Source organism: Lissotriton helveticus, chromosome 1_1 (genome assembly GCF_964261635.1).
Source record: "Lissotriton helveticus chromosome 1_1, aLisHel1.1, whole genome shotgun sequence".
NCBI classification, from domain to species: Eukaryota; Metazoa; Chordata; class Amphibia; order Caudata; family Salamandridae; genus Lissotriton; species Lissotriton helveticus.
Window position 1 is genome coordinate 310091162 of NC_136057.1, and position 22876 is coordinate 310114037.

The window sequence follows — 22876 nt, forward strand, 5'->3', positions numbered from 1 at the left end:
GACATAAGAATCATTCAACCTTCTGCACAGTTAAGTGAATGATTCTACAGCTACTTCTCCAGCAGCATATCGCCCAGCGCAGGCACATTCTGTGAGAATGTTGAAAATTCCAGTTCTTTTAGTAGAACTCTGATCTTCACAAGCAGCTGTTAGGGGGAAGAATGGTATTAATAAGTGGGTGTCTTGGCTAATCGCTATGAATTGACCTGCTAAGAGGCAAACTAAATGCAATATTTTACTAGTGCACAGCTGTCTGATTTACAATAGTGTTTAAAACACCCTGTGACTGCACTGTCCTCAATGAAGTCCTCAATGAAGTGCTCAACATACCAAAGCACTAATGTAACAAAAGAATTTCTGAAACATTATTGTAGTTAAGTCAGTGCCACAGAGTTGGTATGTTGTTTAGTTATCACATAAAAATTGTAACAGATCCTTTATCAATTGGACTTTGTGAAACAAAATCTGCTACCTTCTCCACCAGCGCCTTCTCTTCCTTCTTCCCCTCTCCTTCCCTTGCCGTCTTCCCTTCTTGATCACTTTCCACCTCAAAGGAATCTTTCCTTGCACTCCTTAGGAAAGTCAAGTCTGGCTCCCCCGCGGACTGTGTGCCGGCTCGCATCCTAAGGGAGCTGTTCCTTAGTTGCCCTGATCCGCCCCTCTCTCTCCTCAATGCCTCTATATCTCAAGGATTAGTCCCATCATTCTTTAAATCGGCCATAGTCATCCCCATCTTAAAAAAACCTGGTTTAGACCCCACCCTCCCCACTAATTTTAGGCCCATTTCTCTTCTCCCCTACCTTGGGAAGATCTTGGAGAGTCATATCACCACCTGTCTCTCTGCTTACATCGAGGACAACCACCTTTTGGCCTCCCACCAAGCGGGATTCCGTCCGGTCCACTCGACTGAATCAGTGGTCCTCTCCGTCCTAGACGAGCTGAAGAGTAAGACTGACTCCAACCTACCTCAAGCCTTGATCAGTCCGCTGCGTTTGACACGGTCGATCATTCCATCCTTCTCGGCCGTGTTAGGGCAGCGGGCATTCAGGGCACCGCCCTCTCTTGGCTCGCCTTCTTTCTACAATGGCGGTCGCAGGCGGTTCATCTCTCAGGCTTCTCTGCCCCCACCCGCTTGGTACCCTGTGGGGTTCCCCAAGGCTCTTCCCTTTCCCCCCTCCTTTTCAATCTTTACATTCACCCCCTTATTGTTTCTCTGCTTGACATGAAGGTCTCAGTGTACAACTAGGCGGATGACCTTCAGCTTGTATTTGACTTTTCCCCTTCCCCTGACTCCCTCTTGAAATTTCACACCACCCTTACTTTTATTTCAGACTGGATGAATCATAACCATCTTAAGCTAAATCCGGATAAGACGGAGTTAGTCCTGACAGGTGGTTTTTCCAGCGCCTGGTCTGCTGCCTTTTGGCCCTCCACCTTTGGTCCTCCCCCGGTCCCCTCTGCTTCAGTTAGGACTTTGGGTATTAAAGTTAGCCAGGACCTATCCATGCATCCCCAGATTAGCTCAGTCGTTTCATCCTGTTTCTTATCCCTCCGTATTATCCGTAAAATCTCTTTTTTTTCCCCCTGATGCCCTTAAACTTATTGTTCTGGCTATGATTCTCTCCCGTCTAGATTACGGGAACAGCCTGTACGTGGGCATTCCTGCCTACGAACTGCGCCGTCTTCAGGCCATCCAGAATCAAGCCGCCTGACTCATTTACCATCTGCCTAAGTTTCATCACATCACTCCCCTACTCAAGTCCCTTCATTGGCTTCCCATTCCTCAGAGAACCCTTTTCAAGATGGGTTGCCTAGTCTTTATGGCCCGCGCCCGCACTGCCCCGGTTTTCATAAATTCTTTGATCAGTCTCTACACTCCCAGTCGTACCCTCCGTTCCTCCAATCAGGTCCTTCTCAACGACCCTCGCTTCCGTAAATCCAGAGTTGGTGGAACTAGGTTCTCCATTCTAGCACCCCGCTTCTGGAACAGTCTCACTCTGACCATCAGGTCCATCATTGTCTACCCCCAGTTTCGCAAAGCGCTTAAGACTCATCTGTTTGCCCAAGCTTATTCTTTTTAAATTTCCCTAGGTCTGCCTCTGTGTGCTTTTGTCAAACCTCAGCGCCAGGAAGCCGCTTGGTCGCAGTGCGCTTTATCAAGTACTTTCTACTTCAACTTCATGGTACATCGATATCTCAACATCTTGTAATCCAATTTTAAGAAATAAGTTTTCTGTTGATGCAAATCAATGTAACAACCTGTTTTTATAAGCCACTGGAACAGAACATTTAATAGAATAGATCATAAGAGTGTTGAGAACAGCTGGTTTTTCTACACTCTAAATTTTAGGATTCAATACAAACTATTCTGGTGAATTTTTTAATTGTTTTGTATACTAACAAAGGCTTCATTGAATTACAGAGTGCGATGAAATACTTTGAGTTCCTGGCTCACCTTTAGGTTCATAAAGGCTTACACTCCTCACAGGACTTGTATTCATGAGCCGAACCCAAACACCAAAGGCAGACCTCATGGTGATCTGTCACAGTTATCGGTTTGCAACAATCCCTACAAGTCGTAAACCCTGTAATTCTAAGAGGACATTGTGGCCTTGCACACTAGAAAATCAAATTGAACAAAAATCTCGTCAACTGTTTAGGAACAAAAAATTGGAATGAGCTCCGCATACACGAACAAAGGCACAGAAAGAAATAAACTAATGTCATCACTAATGTTCTGCAAAGATGCATATTAAATTTGAGGTCTAGGCTCAGGCTGATGGAACTATTTGTATTTCTTTAACAGCAGATGTGAGTGAAGTTAATCTATTTACCCCTACTGCCATCCTTGCCTTCGTTGCACTAACGTATCTAACCAAATTATGGAGGCCACTTTAAACTAGTTATTTCAGTATAGTATTCACATTTCTGAAAAAAACAGCGGGACAAAAGACCAACAGCCAATTTCATTTTGAAAGCATGCTTTGCTTGGGTGCCCAATGACTGTCTTTTGTGCTCAAGAAGAACACACTAGCAAGTCCTCCCAACTCGGCATGCAACACTGGTCCTATTAATGACACTCACCAAGTTGAAAGCGGCAAGCAAGAGTCTTTACAAAAAAAAAACGATGTTAACTATTTTGAAAAGCTGAAAGAGCACTAAAACCGGATGTGAACTCTACTGTACCCTAATTTTCAATGTTTCTTATGTAATACTCTCAGCAGATGAACAATGGAAGACACTTTTTGCAAAGAGTGGCTTGCAACTGGGCACTCATTTGCCCATGGTAGATCTGAGGTGATAACCATGTGAAGATGACGACCATGAGTGCTGAAGTCCATGCAAACTCTGGAGTGAAATGGCACAGTTAATCAGGCAGATTCAGGTTACCCTGAAGGTGCACAGAGCGATCTAAAAGTAGTAGGAACACTGGAGCAATTCGCACAAGTTTGGCTTCCAATAATGTATCCAGCAACAGTGACGGACATGCCTTTGACAGAGGCCCTTGGCAACACCTCGGCTGACAGTGCGGAAGGGTTCCATGTCAGACTCTTGAATGCAGTGATGAGAGACAAAAATAATGTGATGTCCACCAAAGCGATGAACTGGTCGTAGTAGGAAGAACCCATAGTATAGGACAAAGTCTATCAAAAAAAAGGTAATTATTCAGGGCAACTTAAGCCAGAGGAAGTAGCTGGGCTAAATGCATTGGGAGAATTTCAGACAGAGGAACAGGCTGGATAAAGGAAGAAGGCTGATCAATGATTGGGGCATAACCCAACTAATTTACAGAAACAGGGGCACATATGTGCATTGCCCAAGAGATGCTTTCCAGTTGTGTTGCATGTAGAATACATATCCGACCCTTCCCCTCCACCCCCAAAAAAGTAATTTCATCTTTTTAAAAAGCGTGGTCGGGGCATAGGCTCTGTTAAAGATACCACTGCAATGAGATGCGATGTGATGTGAAATGAAATGAAATGAAATGAAAATGAAATTTGTAAAGCGCTACAGTTGCCCTCAGGCGTCCAGGCGCTATGACTAAACAGGATTGCCCTCAGACGAAAAAACAAAGATTCTGATTACTGAAACAAAAAAGTTTTGAGTTGCTTCCGAAAACTGGTTAAGTTGGAATTGCTTCTCATGTGCAGGGGGAGGGTGTTCCATAATCCTGATACATTATACGAGAAAGAACGTCCTCCTGCTCTGGCTTTAAAGATTCTAGGAGTCTTAGCCAGAGATGCAGATGAGGAACGAAGCGCCTTGTTGGGGAGATAAGGAGAAATTAAAGAATGATTTATTTCTGGTCCCATTTTCCAAAAAGCCTGATCGGCGATACACAGAGATTTAAACTTTACTCTGTCCTTGACAGGCAGCCAGTGCAACGTTCTTAACCTAGCTTTTATAGATGTTCTTCGTGGGACTCCAAGTAACGCACGGGCAGCACAGTTTTGAGCTGACGTTTTTTTTGGGTGTAGTCCGGTGCTCCAAGATAAAGGGCGTTGACGAGGCCCTGTATGATTATCTGCTTGGCCTCAAATGGAAGAAGGGGAAGGATTTTTTTGATCACCCTAAGGAGGCCAAAGCAGGTGGCCGCCACCTTGGTGGCCTGAATGTTGAAGCTCAGTGACTTATCTAGCCATACTCCCAGGCTTTTGATGTTGTCTCTCGGGGCAGTGACCGCCCCCATGCTCGCGGGCCATAGCAGCTCCAAGGTGGAAGGGGCCGCCGGGCCCAGTAGCATGAGCTCGGTCTTATCGTCGTTGAGCTTCAGACATGAGCTCATCTTCCAGCTCCTCACCTCCTCCAAACACACTGCTAGATTGGGCGGTGATTGGAGGCCGCTCTTCTGCACAAGGGAGACCACCAGCTGGGTGTCATCCGCATAGGTAATGATGTTAATACCATGCGGACGAACGATCCCAGCCAGCGGCCTCATAAATGCATTGAAGAGCGCAGGGCTCAGTGATTATCCTTGAGGAACTCCACACCCCAGAGGCCTGCTTGCTGAGACGGATGTGCCATCAAAGACCTGGAAGGTTGTCAGATAGAAAGGACTTGAACCAGACCAGGGCTTCTCCAGACACTCCTAGGTCGACGAGACGGTTCAACAGAATTTTATGATGAACCGTATCAAAAGCGGCACTCAGATCGAGGAGGATCACTGCCACTGATCCCCCCCCGATCCAAGATCCGTCTCGCCTCCTCAGTCACAGCCAATAGAGCAGTCTCTGTCCCATGTAAACTTCACAGTGGTGAGGAAAAGATATTGTTTCCTAGAAATAAACAATGATTTAAGAAACAGAAGCTGCTTACATTCTGGCTAGGAGGAAAGTTTGTTTTTAATACCAAGGTCTTTAATTTGTTTACATTCACTAGGACCGACTTAATTAATGTCTATATGGCTCCACTCACCCCCATCGTCAGAACCTACGACTCATCCTCTCCCTATCCAACGAACCCATCACCGCCAGACAACTTTCAAGAAGGCATGGAAGCCGTCGCCAAATGCATGAAAAACAGCTGCCTACAACTAAACACCAACAAAACGGAAGTACTCATCATGGGCCCAAACCCCGACGCCTGGAATGACACCTGGTAGCCCCCGCTCTTGGAAGCTCGCCTGCCCCCACAGACCACACACGCAACCTGGGAATCATCCTGGACTCAAAGCTCAAAATGGACCGCCGCCAGATAAACTCAGTCTCGTCCTCCTGCTTCCACACCCTCTGCCTCCTATAAGACCTTCAAATGGATTCCCCTCAAACACGAAAGACCGCCATTCACGCACTGGTCACCAGCAGGTTCGACTACGGCAACGCACTCTATGCAGGAATAAATAAAAACCTCACCCGCATGCTAAAGAACATCCAAAACGCCGCCACAAGACTGGTCCTCAACCTGCCAAGATACTGCCACATCTCCCAGTACCTGTGCACACTCCACTGGCTGCCCATCGTAGCTAGAGTCACCTTCAAGATGCTAAACCACACTCACAAGGCCCTCCACGACGCCGGACAAGCATACCTGAACAGCCGAGCTCTCCTACGCCGTGGTCCCCCGCACCAGAAAGACCACATCGGGAGGCTTCTCCATCCGCGCGGCCAGAGCCTGGAACAACCTTCCGCTCCACCTTAGATGGATAACATCGCTCCCCATCTTCGCAAGAAACCTCAAAACCTGGCTCTTCGACAGAGCCCCTACTTGATGGACTGAAACCTGCGACCCCCTCCCCACCCCCAGCGCCTTGAGACCCTTATGGGTGAGTAGTCGCGCTTAAACACCTGATTGATTGAATGTTAGTAAACCCACCTGCATTGAATCACATCCATACTTAGGATATGCAATGCTAACTGTCCCCTGTTCTGCATGAAACCTGCACAGCCTTTCAAACTAGTAAAGCCAGTAGACAAAGACCTGCCCATAGCACCACAATATGTACTAAAACATGAATCATACCATCTTTGTCAAGTGCCTCATTTACTTAATACAGCTGGATGACTACTTAATCTATCAATAGTCCAACATGTATCAAAATAAACAAACTATACTAAACCATTCAAACCACTACAAAACTGATCACACCTCTGAAATAAACTTAGTTCTGAGTTCAACAGCACAGCTTGATACAGGTTTGAACAGTTTAACTGTATGTGTTAACTCCTTGAATCGCTGATGATCCAGAGTTGGTGGCCCATTGTGGTCACACTAAACAGAATCAAGCACCAAGATACTCTTAACTCAGTATTTAAAAAAAATATATAAACCAAAAGGCTACATCTACGTAGTCTATTTATGCTTCAGGAATCAAATACATTGAGCACCAAGTCCGTCCGGTAACTCATCTGGATAGTGTAAAACAGAGACTTGTATTTTAACTACCTAAATGCACTTGCATGGCTGCAGTGCATAACTAGTACCGGGGGAAGATGATCTTAGGCACAATCTTACATTTACCACCTGTACTGTTTAATGTTTTAAAAAATTCCAGATCCATCGGCATCTACTCATGTATGACAAGTGTTTAAAAGTAGCTTCGCTGTTACAAACTTTATAAATCACTTCAATCATATCCCAATTAAAGACTGTGTGCTTCAAAGGTACAGCAGCTATATTCAAGTTTACCAATGTTGGTAAAAAAAAAAAGGCACAACCTACGTCAATTGCCAGGATTTCGCCGTTAATCTGGTGCCCTGCTCTTAGATCACTTTGTGTTCTTTATGATGTAGATATTTTTAAAAAGCTGCGTTTAGCACATTAATGTTGTGACACTGCCTGTTTCCTATATCGCAAACACTAAAAGGATGGCTGTCAGTTTTCTCTTTTAGTGTTTGCTCAATGCTTTCGCAGTCAACTGAGAAATAACCGTAAGGTTTAGTCAAGCCTCAACCACGGAAACTAATAACCACATCCATGTTGGAAAGGGAGACTCATTCTTTGAAAGATGTTGAATCCAGGCTATTTGCACACATTGCAGAGGTGCTTCAGAATATAGGGCTTATGTACCTTATATTACTGGAAGAGAGATAATGGGAGTGTATCTGGTATTTCAATAGGTAAATAAAACAATACAGATAAAATTCGAGAAACCGCTCCTTTATTGGATTGCTAACGGCAACAATAGTAGTTGGCTGTTAATTAACGCACACAGCACCAAACTAACAAGGACCATTCTTCTTTGTGCATTTCTTTATCGCGACCAAACAGGTTGTGAAGAGTAACCCCCGGACCTTACCTCCACCCCAGAAGCATCAAAACAATTCCTCGATATTTGTTGCAATGAGTTCATGCCAAGGGTAGAGAGACAATTGATGCCTAAAACACACCAACCACATGTACGCCATCTTAGAGTGCAAATATCAGCAGACAAAATCAAGGACAGTTCAAAACTCATTATCCACAAAAACTCTAAGATCTTCAAGCATTATGGGCAAGCCAGACAACTGAAGAAGGATCTCCCTCAACGGGGTCATCAGTTGACATCTCAAATGTAAGTGATCAGAAGGAATTTCTTTCCATATATACAAGTTAATTTGTGAGCCTCATTTCCAGTTCCTTCAGACTGGAACAATAATTCATAGTATTTCCCTGAACTGGACATGGTCACCAATGGCCCGCACCAACATTATCCCAGGCCCTCCTGCTCTTTTCAGAATCTTACTAGCCACATCAAGTTTTGACTGTAAGTGCTTTGAACTGACTGTAAAGCTGCGGAACACCTACTGAAAACAGCAGATAAAGAGAAGCATCATAAAGGATCAATTACATCATAGGAATAACTATCTATCCTTTTAGGGACTTCAGAGACCTTCACTTATGCTGGGGAACGAAAAGTAATTCCACACACCATACTTTTGATACTGTGGCCATCTTTTACCCACAGAGCATTCAAATACTGTGCAGTCAAATACACTATCAACAGGATATTCTGACTGATAGAAGCAAACATTTTCAAGCATGAATTTAAAAAATGAAAACCAAATATGAAAGCTTAAATACCCAACGTGGAGCTTCAACTGGAAGTGTTAACAAATGTCTAATATTACAGCCTTACACTCGTTAGTTTTATATTGGTCCCCTCAATACAACATATCACTTTGTAAAGTATTCCCTAGCAAGCTGTTCTTCCTTTCAGGTCGCAAAGCAACGTCAGAAAGAATGAGGGAAGGAGGAAGCATTTGGACATCTAATGGTCTTTAGAATGAGGGTCTGCGTCCCAGTAACAATTGATTCTGCATAGTTGTTTGTACCAGTGCCAGAACAATCCGGTTCGGTGAGGAGCCAGGCCTGTAATATCACGGAAGTTGAGGTAATTCAGTTTCGACTCCATTTTGTATTCCGTCGCCATTTTGTGTTGCCCTCACTCAGGCAGCTTGGCAAACCAAGTGTTTTTGCCCTTTGTACAGCTACGTGTCAAATAACCCCCCTTCCTTGTTGTGAAGCCAATTCCAGGAACTAGCCAAACTAACTAATCCTTGTCTAGACTGACTAATCCTTGTCCCAACTATCTGTTGGCCTTCGGTATTCTTTCCCTGCATTATCCTATTTCTCAAGTTGTCCTTTGAAGCACACAAACACGTTCTGCCATTACTGATTGACCTATAGGTGCTGTCATTGATTGACTTATGGGGTTGGGCAAGAACACGACTCAAGGGGGACGTTCTGGTCACATGGTGTCTTGTTTTGAATGTTTTCCTATTGGCTAATATTTGGTGCATGGGGAGTATTTTTCTGTGGGTGTATATGGTTATAAAAGACTGGGAGCCACGGAGTGAAGGGGCAGTCTCCTGAGAACCTACTATTGGTGTAGTTCTGGGACAACTGTGCATAGCTGCAGCTAATAAATTTGTTTTTCTACGCTAACAGAGTATTCCGTGTCTCTGTACAACAAGGCAGGTGAACTCGGAGATTTCAGGCGTGCCCTGCGCCGCCAGGCCCTTCTAGGCCTGGTTCTTCAACTGGCAGCCCATCGTGGGGCGGCTTCAGAGGTAGCGGTCGAGTCAGAGGGTCATGAGGAGCCCCGCAAGGAAATTCTGGAGGAAGCGCACCACATGATTGACCCCTGCATGTCGAAAGTGGACAGAAGGTCTTTGAAGCGGCTTCTCCTTTCCAACGGCTGCTGGTGACTGCTGCCCTGACTGCCGCCCTGCCTTGGTCCTTTTGGTGATGACTGGTATTGCGAGACGTTAGACGAACCTCTGTTGTCGTAAGAGAACATTTGGTTAAGTAATAGTGGGTAGCTCCCACTTCTTTGTTTTTCATTCAGCTCTTGCAAAAGCCGAAGCCGAGGGGTGAGTACATTTGTGCTGTGTTGATTGATTAACCCCTTGATGTTTGTAAAGGAGCCAGTGAAATAACGATGCCTGGTTTCAGTAAGTTTAGAAAATGGTGTTGTTGTTGTGATAGGGATTCCCGACTGGAGGACTCTTGTCCAATTCCTCCGGCTGGAACTCCCACCTATGAGCTTTATTCTAAACATGGTGTAGGCCCCATCACCTTTAATGAAGTGTGGGTCCGTTATACGAGAAAAGATGGTGTTTTGCAGTGGCCACAGAATGGTAGTTTTGAGCCGATATATTAGATAATTTGGAAGCTACAATGTTTAAGAGAAAAGCCCGGCCAGCTAGGTTTGACAACCTTTCGCCTTTGGCGCAAGGAAGCCAAACAGAACGAAATTAAACGAAGGAAAAGAGATAGGAAGGAAAAGGGCATGACTGTTATACAGGCTGCCCAGCAGTTCAATGACAATGAGACTGATTATGCGATTGAGGTCTCAGATAGACAACATCGTATGGCAATAGATAAGTGTTATCCGGTGTTGCCAACTTCCCCTGCAGGCAAAGATGTTGACCCCGAAAAGGATCCTTTAATGTCCCACCTGTTGAGATTACCCCCGCCCTATGCACAGGGTGCTAATGCACCACTACTATTGCCACCCGCTCAGCCACTTGTTGTTCGCCAGCCGGTCCCTGCACCTCTGCCACTGCCCCTTCCGGTAATGCCAATCCTGCCACCTCCTTTGCCTCAGACTCCTTTGCCTCAGACTCCCTTTATTCCTGTCACCCCCTATTCTGCCCCGCCTAATACCTTTAACACTGTCCTGATGTCGAATTCCCCCTCAGTTCGTAAGCGGATGGTTGACACCGTTTTTGGCTTTTTGTCCCCTTTCTTTGGGTCGTTCAACATGACTCCTGTTCTTCCTCGTAGGCAGACCTGAAGAGCGAGATGCGTTAGATCTCTTTGCCCGCAAGTGGATCATGAATGGTCCCCAGTATGGTATACAAGATATCATGGACACGTTCCAGCAGTTAGATGCGCCAACGCAAAGATATGTTTTTGATATTATGTGTGTCATTCTTGGACAAGAGTGGGAGGAGATGGGATTAGGATTAGCTCCCCAGGGTCTGCTAGATGTTCAGGCTGACTTTAACAAAGGGATAATTGTGGGTGCTGAGGTTGAGGATGCTGTAAGGACACTTGTCACCTTTAGAACAATGTTTACCTACCGGTCTCTGTCTAAACCAGATCTTTCTGTTAAAAGGAAACTGAAACACTATCCTATGAGAGAGGGTCCCCCGGTGTGGAGCAAAGCGGTCGCACCCCAGGGCAATAAACTTGGTATACCCGCTCACTTTCAACGTGTATGGGTACATGTTCCTTGGAAAAGATCTGAGGTTCTGGCCCTCAAACCATCCTTACCAGACCCCCGTAAAAATCCTGCTGGTTATTACAAAGAGCTGTCCCAGACTGTTGATGTATGCATTATGAATTTAGCAGATATAGACATGTGGATGGGAAATGTGGTCCCACAACCATTATGGGCTAGGATTCGGAAAGAAGACCATGCTCAAGAATTGGGGCTGATTGGGCTGCTATCCTTGCCGCAGATGGACTCCAAGTGGGTGGTGCTAAACCTGATGCTTTAATTGCAGACCTTCCCGCTAGGATCATTGCTTTGATGAAGACTAGGATGCCCCCTCTGCGAGTTAATTGGGATAAGTTAGCTGCCTGTAAGCAAATGAAAGATGAAAGCGTTTCCGACTTCTTTACTCGATTTGAGGAGACGTTTCTTGATCACAGTGGTCAGGATATGAGCACGGAAGGTGGCCAACGATTGTTTGTAGATAAATTTGTGTTTAATTTGCTCCCCGAACTTTCTAATAAACTGAAGGATTCCGAAAGTTCATGGGCCGTTTCTTCTTCTGCTCAGATATTGGCTACTGCTCAGTATTATGAAAATAGGGATAAAGAGGAAAAGGATAAACTTGATAAAAAAAACGAAGGAATTAAAAACGAAAGTTCTTTTGCAACAGGCTTATCCCCCTCGTCCTGCTCAGCGCCAGTTCCAGCCGCTTCCCCAATTCCAGAAGCTGTTACAAAAACCTGAGCCCTTTTTTCTCTGGTCCCATTGGGTCCAAATCAATGTGCTTATTGTAAGGAGGAAGGTCACTTCAAGAATAGTTGCCCGGTTTTGTTGCAGCATGCTGGTGGTATGCCTTGGCCGCAAGGCTGAGGTGGCTACCAGTCAACACCCAGGGGTAGGGGGCGAGGTACATCATCTCAAGACCAGCGTTCCTTTCCCCCTCAAAACTCCATGTATTATTTTGATCAGCAGAATGCTCAGTCTGCCCATTATTACAATGATGATTATTATACCAAGGATGAGAGTCAAGGTTTTCATACTAGCTAGGACAGCCATAGACAAAGTGAGGGAGTCATATCCGTTCCAGTGGACCAAAATGGGCCTTATATTGAAGTCATTGCACTAGGTGTTTCACAGCTGTTTCTATTGGACACTGGTGCAACGAAGAGTTCTATCATCCACTCTAAACTCCCTGGGGCACCTTTGTCTGGCTTAACAAATCTTTCTGTAGGATTTTCTGGCGCCCCAGTTCATAACCCAGTTTCTTGTCCTCTGCCCATCTCAATAGGTCCTTATGATTTGGAGGCTTCGCTTATTTTAACAACTGGTTGTGGTGAAAATGTGTTAGGTTTGGACTTATTAAAAAGACTGTACGCAACATTGCATTGTTCCCCTTTTGGTGTACACCTCACTTTAGGTAAGAAGGAGTAGTTTCTGTCCTGTAACTCCAATTCTGTAGTAGGGGTATCTCTGTTAGTCATAATCTAGTGAATAGTCCCGCCCATGTGCGTGGACCCCGGGGCAATCAAAAAATATTCTCTTAAGGTGTCGAAAAATGCAGAACTGCACAGACACTTAAGAGAGAATTAAAGACAGATAATGCAGCCTATATCCACAGGCTACACTGTCCAGCACTTCAACTAGAAATTCCACCAAAAATCCACAAACAGCAAAGCCTGTCCAGATTTCCCCTGCTTTAACAGCAAAAACCCTCTGGAATGATAGAGAGAAAGACCTGGACAGACAAGCCCCATAGGCTGCCATTATGTGGCTCAAAACAGGATACTGTGCCTTTAAGAGAACCTTCCAGAACTTCACAGTATCCCAGAATGCACTGCAGGTCCCTTTTACTTTCAGTTCTTTTTGAAGGCGTAACACGCCAGACATGTAGCATTCCTTACATGAAAATCTCTCCACCGGGGAGGAGGGCGGGCGCTTATGACTATAACAGAGATACCCCTACTACAGAACTGGAGTTATAGGACAGAAACTACTCCTTCTGTAGTAGGGGATCTCTGTGTATAGTCATAATCTAGTGAATAGAATGGCAAGCCCATCCCCACACCAAAGCGGCGGTGGAGAAAAGAGAAATAACACCACTACTGGGCGAACAGATTTCGCAGCGAAGCCTGCCCAACCTGAGCGTCTGCCCTGGCATCAGTGTCCAGGCAGTAATGCTTAGCAAAGGTATGGACCGACTTCCAAGTGGCCGCCTTGCAGATTTCTGCAATCGGAACATTACGGAGCAAAGCAGTCGTGGCAGCTTTGCCCCTGGTGGAATGAGCCTTAGGTTTACCCCCTAAGGTCTTACCAGCTTTTTGGTAACACAACTGTATACAGGACACAATCCACCTAGAAATGGACTGTTTAGAGGTAGCAAGACGTGTCCTGACTGATCCATAATTGATAAACAATTGGTCTGACCTACGAATATCCTTGGTTTTAACCAGATAAAATTTCAACACCCTCCTAACATCCAGGGAAGGCAGGGACCTTTCCGCTGGAGAGGAAGGATTCTGAAAAAACGTAGGCAAAGTTATGGTCTGGTTAACATGAAAGTCAGATATAACTTTAGGAAGAAATTTAGGGTGAGTACGCATAACAACCTGAGCAGCATGAAATACAGTATAAGGTTCTTGGCAACACAACGCCTGAATTTCACTCACCCTGCGGGCCGATGTAATGGCCACGAGGAACACCGCCTTCCAGGATAGGTGCTGCCACGAAGCCTTATGAATAGGTTCAAAAGGCTCCTTCATCAATCTGGACAGCACCACATTCAATTCCCATGAAGGCGAACGAAGCCGGAGAGAGGGAACACTTTCTTCAAGCCTTCCAAAAAGTCTTTTATCACAGGGATCTGAAAGAAGGAAGTCTGTGAAGGGCATTTCCTGTAGGCAGTCAAAGCAGCCAGATGAACCTTAATGGAATGGACATTAAGGCCAGACTGCGCCAGATGTAGAAGATATGGAAGGAGGACATCTTCCTTGCATGTCGTCGGGTCATAGTTCTTAGACTTGCACCAGATGCGAAACCTCTTCCACTTGTAAGCATAAGAAGTCCTAGTGGAAGGTCGCTTAGCCTCCTTCAGTATGTCCATGCAATCTTCTGGTAGATTCAGATGGCCATATTGCACTCTCAGGAGCCATGCCGCCAAACTCAAAGACGAGAGGTTGGGGTGCAACATCTGCCCCCCGAACTTCGTGAGAAGGTCCGGCCTGCACGGCAGCCGAATGTGAGGAAGGAGCGACCGGTGAAGCAGGTCCGTGAACCACCACTGTCTGGGCCATTCCGGGGCAATCAGGATCATCCGTGCCTTGGACTGGGACAGTTTGATGAGCACCGTCGGAATCAGGGGAATGGGTGGAAAAGCGTACATAAAGCTGTTCGACCAGTCGATCCATAGCGCATTCCCCAGCGTCCCTGGTTGGTAGTACCTGGAGGCGAAGTCTCGGCATTTGCTGTTTTCGGCGGTGGCGAACAGATCTACGTCTGGAGTCCCCCACCTTGCGAAGACTTCTCCTAGTACTTCGTCGTTTATGACCCATTTGTGGTTTTCCTGGATCAGTCTACTTCGTGCGTCTGCCTGAACATTCTGCACACCTGGTAGATGGGTGGCCGTTATCGTCAGTCCTCTGGCCAGAAGCCAGTGCCAGATCGCCTGCGCCTCCTGCGACAGGGTGCGCGATCTCGAGCCCCCCTGCTTGTTGAGGTAATACATCGTTGTCGTATTCTGTCTGTCTGAACAAGCAAAGAGTTGGTCCGGAAGGAAGGAAGAAAGGCCTTCAGTGCCAAGTGAACAGCTCTGAGTTCCAGGAAATTGATGTGGTACGTGGACTCCATCTGGGACCACGTCCCTTGAATCTGTAGGTCTCCGGAGTGCGCCCCCCAGCCGTGGAGAGACGCATCCGTCACAATAGTCTGCGTGGGAATGTCCTTGTGGAAGGGAACCCCTCTCAGGAGATTCTCCGCTGAACACCACCCTTCAGAGACTGAAGAGCATGCAGAGATAGTCATATCTTGTCATCCCAAGATCCTTTCCTCTGATCCCACTGATCCTCCAAGCACTCCTGCAATGGTCTCATGTGCAGCTGTGCGTGTGGCGTGAGGAAGATACAAGAGGCCATCGACCCCAGTAGAGAAGACACCGTCCTCACTGTTGTAGATGGAGCGGTCATAACTGAGCCTTCCGAAGGAGTGATAGCCGTCTCTCCTCCGAAGGAGACACGCTTGCTGACAGCGTATTGATGGAGGCTCCCAAGTACTGTATGCACTGGACCGGAGTCAGGACAGACTTGGACATGTTGATGTGCAACCCCAGCTTGTTCAAGAGAACGCACGTCTTCCGGAAGTGCGCTTGAGCTTCCGAGAAGGAGGCGGCCTTGATCAACCAATCGTCCAGGTACGGGTAGACAAACACCCTGTTCTTCCTTAGGTGTGCGGCTACCACTGCCATGCACTTCGAGAATGTCCTGGGCGCAGACTTCAATCCGAATGGCAGTACTGTGTACTGATAATGATTGGAGCAGACTTGGAATCGCAGGAACTTCCTGTGTTTGTGTGCAATGGGCACATGGAAGTATGCATCCTGAAGATCTATGGCACACAGCCAGTCTCCCTGTTGCAGCTGAGGATAAATCTGATGCAACGACAGCATGCGAAACTTCTCTCTGCGAATCCACTTATTTGCTTGTCGCAAATCCAGAATGGGCCTGAACTCGTTCTTGTCCTTCTTGCGGACCAGAAAGAACCGGGTGTACAGACCTCTTCCTCTTTGAGACAGAGGTACGTCTTCTATCGCCTTCTTCCTCAACAGGATATCGGCCTCCGCCTGGAGCTCGCGCAGCCCAAACTGCGAGCTGACTGGAGGGATAGATGGAGGCGGGCCGGTGAACCGAAGACTATCCATTGCAAACAATATTCAGCACCCACTTGTCCTGAGTAATTTTTCTCCACTCTGCCAGAAAAAATTGGACGCTTCCCCCCATCGGAGCGGGTAACGGATGAAGGGGAAGTAACAGCTCAGGGTCGAGACCCGGTCGCGCCCTTGTTCGCTGTAGAGGACTGCTGACCTCCTCTACCCTTCTGGCGTTTCTGGAAGGGCCTCCGGAACTGCTGCTGTCCCGAAGCCTGTCCTTGCCCTCGGCCCTGCGTTCCAAACTGTCTCTGGAACGGGCGGTAGGCTTTCTTTTCTTTGGGCTTCTCCAAGCCCAAAGCCGTCAAAGTCTCTGCCTCCGCCTTCATGCGGGCCATCTCATCATCCGCATGTTTTCCGAACAGGGTCTCCCCCGAGAAAGGCAGATTAGCCACTCGCTGCTGGGCCTCCGGCTTGAGTGATGTGAGCCTGAGCCAAGCATGTCGTCGCTGGTTGATCCCATGACAGTAACCATGGGCCGCCAACAAGGAACCATCCGGAGCCGCGCTGATAACCTGGTTCAAAACCAGCATCCCTTCCTTCAGGATCTGCAGGAAATCCTCCCTCTTGTCTCGTGGCAGGAGTTCCGTGAACTGCTGGAGAGATTCCCACAGGGAACGATCGTACTGTCCCAGCAGAGCAGTATCGCTAGCGGTCTTCATGGCCGTAGCCGCTGTCCCACAAGCCTTCCTGCCATTAGAGTCGATCCATCGTCTCTCCTTATCCGGAGGCACGGTAGAAGACTGAGAGGTAGAATGTTGTTTTCTGGCTGCCGTCACTAACGGAGTCCGGAACCGGGTCAGACCTTAGAAAAGCCGGGTTGGAATCCGGAGCCCTATATTTCTTCAGCAGACGGGATGGAGCAGCTCTCGTCACAGCAGGCGTAAGGAACAGCTCCTCCGCTGGATCTACCAAGCCTGGCCCGAGCGGCAGCAGAGGGCGAGACAAATGTTTCTTGTGAAGTGTCTCAAAGATCACGGACGTCGTAGGTGTGGGAGCCGTCACCGTGATTCCTAATTTCGCTGCACCCCTCAGGAGAACATCCTGGAACGTGCTGATGTCATCCACGGAAGACACCCTAGTCCCTGGGGAGTCTGACAATGTCGGGGAGTAGGACCTCGTCCTGGAAGAGCCCGTGCGGGACCGTGATCCGCGCCTCCTGTGGCGCCGTCTGGACCTCGTCGAGGATCTGTGACGACTGCGCGACCTCCCTCTCCGTCCGGAGCGGGATCGCGACTTCCGTGGCTTCGGTCGCCCAGCCGGTTCCACCGGGACAGGAGACTGTGGCTTGGGTGGTCCCCTCGGCCGAGGGGTCCCCCTTCGGAGGAGTCGGGTACCTGGGCAGGGAAACCGACCTCGGAGGAAGTGGTGGAGGCTTGTCAACCGGCAGCTGAGGTTGAGGCTGGGGCTGAGGCCGAGGTGGTAGAGGTGGAAGAGGCGGCGGGTAGCGACCTGCGGAGGAAGCCCTCTCGGCAAAGGAGGCGGAGGAGGAGGCGTCAATGTCCCCGGCTTAGGAGGAGTATACACAAGGGAGTACACCGAGCCCGGTGACCCGCCCTCCTTATCAGGCTGGGAAGTGGGAGAGTCTCTCCTAGGCACTGGACGCCTGTCAGACTGACTCCTGGCGCCCAAACTCCTTCTGCGCCGTTCCTGCGTCAAAGAACGGCGACCCGACGGCGAGCGTCGGCCCCTCGACATTGATCTGCGCTTCCTCGACGGCGAACGCCTGTCCCTCGACGGCGAAAGGTTCCGCCTCGACGGCGACCTCCATCGCCTCGACGGCTTCCTGTGCCTCGACGGCGATCTCGTCCTCAACCGCGATCTCTTGTGTCTCGACGGCGATCGCCCCCTCGACGCCGAGGATCCCCTCGACGACGATCTTCTCCTTTTCGCGAACGGCGGTGTCGCCACGACGGCGAGCGCAGACGCCGGGCCACCCGTCGAGTCCTCGAAGACGACGAAACAGTCACCGGTGATGTCGACGGCTGTCTGTTCAGATCCCTCGACGTCGAACGTCGACGCCTCTTCGACCCAGAGCCCTGGGGAGACGGGGAACAGACTGTAGTCATCCCTCTCGACGCCGTAGTCGGTGCAATCGACGCCGACGGAGAATGGGGACGCTTGCTGGACTGCCTGCCTCTGGGGAGCCCCCCAGAGGCCTCAGCATGGGCAGATGAAGCCCCTCCAGACCCACCTCGTGCTTGCAGTCTTCTCTCCTCCATGCCTTGGAGCCTGATCTTCTTTCTGTCTCTCAGGGTCCTGGTTGTAAATCCCTGGCAGATCTCACACTCATCAGGGTTATGAGAGGAGGGAAGGCAGAGGATACACACTTCATGTGGGTCAGTCTTGGCCTTCTTCCTGGAACACTCCGGGCATTTGTCAAATAATGCAGGCATATTCGAAAAAAAGACTGCCCCAAAAGCACACCAAAGAAGAATTAACCAAAGTACTTTGAACAAAGTACCAAAAAACACTTGAAAAAGTGAGAAATCACAAAAATAAATCCCAAAAGGGAGAGCTCAATGCTCCAGGGTCCTGCTAGCAGGAGACAGTGTAGCCTGTGGATATAGGCTGTATTATCTGTCTTTTCCCCGGCGTATTTGTCTAAAGACCAACTCCCCCCCCTGAATTGCGCTCTCTTCCTGCCACCCTCTGGGCTACAGGCCCCAATGATGTAGGTCTCCTGCAGATTCAGCCCTACATCGTCACTCTCAAATCCAATGTTAAGTTGCCTCGCATTCCCCAGTATAAGATTTCCAGTGATGGTGAAAGAGCTCTCTTGGCTATTATTTATGATTTGGTTCAGAAAGACGTGGTTGAGGAGACAAGGGGAAATGTATGCAATAGTCCTGTTTTACCTGTTCTTAAACGTACTGACTCTTCTCATCCACCCGTTTATCGTTTTGTGATTGACCTCCGGGAAGTCAACAAGATTGTTGTACCCCAATTCCCTGTCGTCCCAGATATCACTGCCCTATTGACAATGATACCTGCTTCGGCTGCTTGGTTTTCTGTTATTGACCTCAAGAATGCTTTCTTCAGCATTCCTATTGCTGAGGAAAGTAGGGATATTTTCGGCTTCTCTTTAGGAGGCCAATTCTTCCGGTTCAAGCGTGCTCCTCAAGGCTATTGTGAGTTCCTCCATTTATAGTCAAGCTCTGAAAACTCAGCTCGATGCTTTCACTTTGCCCCTAGGTGCCACCCTTATTCAATACGTAGATGATTTGTTGGTTGCTGCTGATTCTGAGGACATTTGTAAACAGGTTACTATTTCACTGTTACGTCACTTGTCTGACCTTCATCACAAGGTTTCACCCTCTAAATTGCAATATTGTCGCCAAGAGGTTACCTACTTAGGTCATCTCTTGACGAAGGAGGGACGCTGATTGACCCCAGAACGTATCCAAGCAATTGCTCAAATGTCTGTACCATGTACACCAAGGGAGGTGCGTGCCTTTTTGGGCATTACCTCTTATTGTAGGCAGTGGATTCCAAATTTTTCTTTGCTAGCGAAACCTCTGTTGGCACTCACTCTCAAAGATACACCCCAACCTCTCCCTTGGACTGCGGAATGTCAGAGAAATGTCACTGACTTACGTACTTCTTTTTGCTCTGCTCCTGTGTTAGGTACTCCGGATTACAGTAAGCCTTTCACACTCTACGTTTACGAGAGAGAAGGTTGCGCATTGTCAGGTTTAACGCAACAATTTGGAGACAAGCAGCGCCCATGTGCCTATTTTTCGCCACATTAGACCGAGTGACCAAGGCGTTACCTAGTTGTCTGAAAGCCACAGTAGCAGTTCCATTTGCCAGCCTGCTGGATTGGTATTGGATAATACTCTTATTGTCATGGCACCACATGCAGTATATACCCTCCTAAAAAGAACAAAGACTCAGCACCTTACGAGTGCCCGCTTGTCAGGGTACGAGCTGACGCTCTTGGCCAGCCACGTACATATCAAACGATGCAAAACCCTAAACCCAGCCACGCTGTTACCGATCCCAGTAGAAACAGGTACTCAGGAACAGCATGATTGCTTCCTCCGTACAGAGGAGACAAAAGGTAGAGTCGATCTAAAGGACACTCCACTCCTGGACCCGGATGGGATCCTATGGGTGGATGGTTCCTGTTTCAAGCTCCCAAATGGTGAGACGACTTCGGCCTATGCAGTCACTACTTTGTACACAATTGTGGAAACAGCACGCATTAGGCACAATTCAGCCCAGGCAGCTGAATTGATAGCTCTGACTAGAGCTTGTGTATTGGCTGAAGGAAAAAGAGTGAATGTGTACACCGATAGCCAGTATGCATTTGGAGTGGCCCACAGTTTTGGTCGTCTGTGGAAGGAAAGAGGGTTTTTCACCTACCACAGCACTAAGACACAGCACGTCCAGTTAGTAAATGACGTTCTCGAATCACTTACCCTGCCCACTCAGATAGCTATTGTTAAATGTAGTGCGCATAAGAGGATTACTGATGATGTGGGTCAAGGAAATGCTTTTGCGGATCAGATAGCGAAAGAGACAGCCAGAGATGTTACAAGCCGCATGTATGTTGCGGGCCCTGCTAGATGGGTCAGACAAGGAGGGATGTGTGAGGACACGATAGACAGTGTAAAAATTATCCAGGGAGAGGCTACAGAGAAAGAACTGAGTAAGTGGAGAGAGGGTATAGGAATGTTGGACGCGACAGGGTGTTGGACAGAATTGTCGTAACATCAGCGCTGGCTGTTACCAGACGCCTATGTGCTTCCAGTAGTTACCATGGCACATGGTCCAGCCCACATTAGTGCTAAAGGGATATGCAAACTTCTGGCCCCTGTATGGCAGAATGTGGGGATCCCTAAATGCGCATATAATCTGGTGAAGCACTGTATTGTTTGCTTGATGCACAATCCAGGGAAGGGAACACCAACCCCAGCAGGCCATTTTGCTCCTCCAACGTACCCTTTTGAGGTGTTGCAAATAGATTACATTTACATGGAGCGATGTAACAATCTGAAGTATGTCCTTGTGGTGGACTACCCCCTAAAGGATAATACTGCTCTGTCTACGGCTAAAGTCTTTTTGAAGGAGTTTTTCCAGAGGTTTGGTTTACCTCGAATTGTTGGGCGTGACAACGGAAGCGAATTCGTGGGTCAGATAATGCAGAAAGTGTGTGCAGGTCTCGGTGTCAGACAGAAATTTCATTCGGCAAACCACCCTTAGTCAGCAGGTTTGGTGGAATGCTATAATGGTACTCTTAAGCTCAAGCTCGCGAAGATACAGGCCAGCAGGGGTCTTGCCTGGCCCGATGCTTTACCCTTGGCTCTTTTGTCTACTCTAACAACTGTCCATTCCCGTATGGGACTCATTCCCTACGAGGTTGTGTTTGGACGTCCAGCAAATGTCTGGGAGTCCCAAGGCCAAAGAAGTATTCCGAGATAGAGCATCCCTTGTTGATTGATTATTTACATGACCTCACCACTAAATTGCGTGTCCTTCACCAACAGGTACAAGACGCCTTGCCTCAGGCTTCCACTGATCCTGGCCATACCATACAACCCGGCGATTGGGTGTGCGTAAAGAACTTCCAGAGATCAAAGAATTTGGAACCTCACTGGAGAGAGCCCTGTCAAGTATTGTTGACAACACGCACACCTGTGAAGGTGGTCGGAAAGAAAAATTGGATCCACGGTGTGCATTGTAAGAAGGTACCCTTGCCTTTGCCTTATGACCAGTGGGTCCGTGAAGGTATTGGCGATTTTGAAGGTGAAAGGGTCCCCCGATTCGTACCTTTTAGCAATGCACGCCTAGATTGGACTCGATTTGAGAAAGAGGATGATGACGTTTTACAGGAAGCTGTACCACCACATCTCAGGTTGAACACAACCAATACAGAGACACTTTTTCAGGACCAGACTGTGCCAAATAAGACGAGATACAATTTGAGGCCTAGAGTGGCTAGAGACAATTGAGAATTTTTTTTTCTTTTGATTGCACTTTTCAGTGACACTGACCATCCAATTAGGTTGCAGGGTCGAGGTAAGGGTCTTAGTTTGTGACCAGAGTAGTGGCAATAGGCCTGCGGGACTTGCAGTGTCATAGGATGGCTGATAATCACAGCTGAGTGAAGGAAGACTGCCACAAGCAACATTTAGAGGATGGATTCTGCTATATAAAGGAAAATGATAAGAAGGATAAAATGAAGAAATATTGCAAATTATCATAATAGATGTGGTATAACATTGAGTATTTTAATCTTTTTATGTATTATATTAGCTTGTGTGGGTTGGGTTACTTATACTATGCAGCAGACACCTACACCTACCTCCCATTCCGTGCCTTTTCGCACCACAGCCTCCCCGCACCAGTTACATACATTACCAGAACATGAGCAAAGTAGGAAAATGGAATATTTTAATAATTCATTCATAAAATTTTTCCACCAACATCAATTGGTAGTCAACACCACCGACTGTTGGGTTTGTGGACTCTTGCCCCATACTACGGATAAAGGGATGCCATATTTAGTTTTACCTTTTTCCCTGTAGGGGTCCGCTTGGGCTTATACATCTATGTTCTCTAATGCTTACGAGAACCAACCCTGGCACCCTGTTGGTCCATATGGGGGTGGGGTTGACGTTAGTCATGAGCCTCTGGCGAAGGGAATGGTGGCTATGTCTAAGCATTATAGTAAAATTAATGAGTTCCCCACCGACGAACGACGGGCATACATTGGCTGGAACGTGACCCGTTACGTTACTAGCCTTACAGATTGGGCCAGTCGAAAAAGATCCCCACCCATATGGACTGTACCCCACTGAGGCCACCTGTGT

General features: G+C 47.7%; 1 protein-coding gene and 1 pseudogene across 7 annotated transcripts in view; one reads left to right on the top strand and one right to left on the bottom strand.

The window, feature by feature from the left end:
* CNOT4 (CCR4-NOT transcription complex subunit 4) overlaps positions 1-22876 on the bottom strand; it is a 681024-nt gene that overhangs the window by 84829 nt on the left and 573319 nt on the right. The gene's annotated exons all lie outside the window — the stretch shown is intronic.
* The window catches only part of LOC144820177 (uncharacterized), a 38935-nt pseudogene that overhangs the window by 5406 nt on the left and 10653 nt on the right, over positions 1-22876 (top strand).